Here is a 3,681-nt window from a genome sequence, read left to right on the forward strand (position 1 = left end):
AAAGCAGAGAACCAGAATGATAGTATCTATCAGAAAACGTGATAAAGACCATTTTCAAGGGCCAGTATAAACTTCTTTCCATCAAGATACTAAAAAAGGAAATAATTCTGCCCAGAGATTTGGATCCTACAGAATTATCTTAGTTTGCAGGGGTCAAATAGTCACAGCATTTTGATGTGTTTACATCTGATAACTCCCAGTAGAGATAAACATATTTCGTGCTTGAAATGTAAGTTAACACTGGACATACTAAACATATGACAAGAGATTTATTAGAAAGAACATTAAATACTATTATTAGCCCCAGCTGCAAATATCCATCAGGAAGGAATGGCTGTGTGTGAGCCAATTGTCTTCAGAATGGTGGGCCTTTCTAGAAACCCTCTGCAGTGGATGTCTTTCCACTGATTTCAGCAGTCTTTGGGTAGGCCTTCTTTTAGTAGAAAGATATTTAATTTCATCCTGATGGGAAGGACTGAAAAGCCAGACACTAACATTTCCTTTGCCTCATCTTTCATATTTAGCCTGTGCTATTGGTGGTTAAAACTTGTTATTACTTGTTTATTTTTCACATTTAGGCTACTACTTAATAGCTACATAGCCCCTCCAGGGGAGCACTGCTGCCTTTCATCAGTACTGTCTCAGAATGGGAAGAGTGACAACTGTTTTCAGATGACACCAGGCGGACTGGGATACTCTGAGCAGTCCAGAAGCTCCCACCAAGTTCATAAATAAAGCTTCGTGCCAGGTAGGGGGAAGAATTTGGCCCTGCTGTTCTTGATGAACAGGCTGAGTAATTCACAGTTTCAGCCTCTCATTCATAACTGTTACAGAGGGTGAATCTGGAAGGGAGGATGGAAAGGCTTGTCTTCCGTTGCCTGCAAGTAGCACAAAGGGACACATCTAACTGGCATATTATCGCTCCACAGTGCTTTCTGGGCCTGGTGTCACAGCTTAGGGCAGGTTTGGGCTCATGCTTCATGTTCTTGTACAATGTCAAGCTCCATTAGATCAGTAATCTCGTGTAATACAGTATCAGACAATGCCACTAAATGAATACAGAATAGAAGTATTTTTAGTTGTTCCTTTTCCCCAGGAACTCCACCTGGCTCTTGGCTTTCTAACAAATAATTTGTGTTGAGACATCGTAAGGTGACAAAGAGAGTAAGAACAACAATTATGCAAAAATGTTCAGAAACTTCAACAACTTGAAAAAATACATACTTAGGGATTTGCAGCCCACCCAGGAAATTGTGTGTGTTGATCACCACACCACTCAAAGCATGTGTATTAACTGCTGGGTGAAGTGCATAGGTGTGAGCCAAACTGTTGAAAGAGCAGCTGCAGTACTGTTACCACAATGACATCCAGCCACAAATCCTGTTGTTGAAATGGGCTATTCAAAAACTGCTCCTATGATAATCTCTGTCTGTGAAGTTAGCTGGGCTTTGGGGAAAATAAGAACATCTGATGTTCTGTTTTACCTTCTCAGCATTAACTCACTGACATTAAATGAGAATTTATTATACTTGTGGTTTTAACATTTTAAATCTGCACATACTTCCTCTCCATTTCTGGGCATTCTGCAGGGCTGATGCTGCAGAACAGCTGTCCCCTCAGTGACACTGCCCTGACCCGAGCACACAGTCAGGGGAGCCTCAGTGAGTCCCAGAGGATCACTCCCTGCTCCACAGACAACAATTCAGGTTGGGAGGGACCTCAGTCCACCCTCCTGCTCAGTGCAGGGACAACTGTGTGGTCAGAGCACGTTGCTCAGCTGGATGTTCCAAGCCTCTGAGCATGGAGGCTGCTCAGCCTCAGTCCAGCCTCTTCCACTGCCCTTTGCTACAAAAACTGGGTTTGACATTCAGCATGAACATGGTTTGTTCCAACTTAGGTCCTTTGCCTCTCATCCCCCTCCCACACAGCACTGTGAACAGCCTACCTCTTTTCAAAGAGAAAGGCAATTCAGCACACTTGCTGCCAAGAACTTCTTATCTTCTCACAAAGCTGTGCTTCAACCAGCACAGAGTTTAAAATAAACAATGATTTGTGAGTAAAACACACCTCAGAGGTCCCGAAAGGCCACCAGCAGTGAAGCCATGGCTAATGCCTGTAGATGAGACTAAGGCTCTGAGTGCAAACACCCTGTTTGACCAGGAATTTACTAATGCAAATGTGGGCTGTTCCAGGCCAGCTGTCCCCTGAGCCCAGGATGCTCCCATATTTTTCATCAACTGTTATGTATTGAGCCACTGCAAGTTTTTTCCCAGTTCAGCTGGTTTGTTCACATGTGACTCTGTCCTGATCAATGTGTGTCTTCTCCACCTGAGAAGATTTAAAAACTAAGAATCGGTTCCATAATATATCACTTTTTTTTAAGGCTAATGCTAATCCTACCAAACCACTTTTCCTGTGTGCATTTCTGAAGGTGAAAGCTACTCCATAGATAATTTTCAAGGGAAGGTTGTACAACAGCTGGTGGTTTGTCACAAGCAAGGGTAAGCACCATCACGTAGCATTTATTTCCTTATCTGAACAGTATCATTAAACTGATGACATCCAGGTCCATTCAGAGAGTTAAATTCCTCCCTCATGTATGAACACAATGTTCCCACAGTGCTAGAAAGTGTGAAACAATGTGATGGAAGAAGTGGCTGCTGGGATAGAGAGAAGTGACTCTCCAGTCAGACTGGGGGGAGTTTCAGAGGCACAAGAGACACCCGTGTCCCACATGGACACCTGTGTCCATGACCATTAGCCAGCCATCCCCCTGCAGTGCCCTGCAGGCTCTAGGAAGGGGATTCTGCATCCCTGCAAAGATGAAGCCCTACAGGGAGGTGTCTAATGCAGGGCTCTGCAGGTCGAGCCCATGCTCACATCCTCACTGGCCGGGTCACAGTCATACACCCACATCCCAAATATCTTCAGCAGGGGAGGGCTCCTCCCCGGGAGGTGGCAGAGCAGGGAACAGCCTGGAGCTGAAACCTACCTGAAGGAATAGTTGCAACATAATATCCAAGTGGTGAGAAAGCCCCAGCAGGATCAGAGTTCTTGTATTGCGTTAGTTTTGTTGATAGCTAAACAATTCCACAGATGTGCTGAACCATGAAACACATAAACATGCGAGAGGAAAGACATATTTTGTCAGGAAACTTTATGTAAATGCAGCACAAATATGAAAACATCAGTAAGGGGATAAGGCTTAATTGAAAACATGGTCAGGTTTTTGTGGACAAAACAGCCGGTTTACAGTAACACCAGACGTTTGTATTAAATGAGTAGTTTTTAATTACCCCAATGGATCTTCTTGTTTGACGGGACTGGTGAAATCTTTTCTGTATCACAACAAGAGGAAGAAGAGGGAATTCCTGGCTTTCAGTCCCAACTCGGTGTGCCCCCAGGAGCTGTGCAGTGAAGCCGTGGGGTGCAGGGACCCTCCCACACCCCTGCCCAGCACAGGACCATGGTGGGCACCCCGGCTGCACCCATGGAGACACCCGTCCTGCAGGGACAGGCCAGTGTGTTCTGCTCGGCTTCCCTCTCACTGCTCACCCTCTGCTGCCACAGCAGGCAGGGTCACCACGAACACCCAGCCCAGTGCCCAGCCCAGGGGCAGATGTGCCACGGCCTGCGGGCTGCCCGGGCTACCACCAGCCAGCACACACCTCCTGAGCGCTG

The 3,681-nt window shown here is 46.0% G+C and overlaps 1 long non-coding RNA gene across 1 annotated transcript; it reads right to left on the minus strand.

Moving 5' to 3' along the window:
• Nucleotides 1-254: 254 nt before the first annotated feature.
• LOC113955399 lies at nucleotides 255-3,671 on the minus strand. The gene is made up of 2 exons (XR_003530526.1): nucleotides 2,993-3,671; nucleotides 255-2,328 (listed from the first exon to the last, which is right to left on the minus strand). It is a non-coding gene; the product is annotated as an uncharacterized LOC113955399 (long non-coding RNA).
• Between the last annotated feature and the right edge of the window lie 10 nt (nucleotides 3,672-3,681).

This window comes from Corapipo altera, unplaced genomic scaffold (assembly GCF_003945725.1).
Source record: "Corapipo altera isolate COAL_440 unplaced genomic scaffold, ASM394572v1 239, whole genome shotgun sequence".
Lineage (NCBI taxonomy): Eukaryota > Metazoa > Chordata > Aves > Passeriformes > Pipridae > Corapipo > Corapipo altera.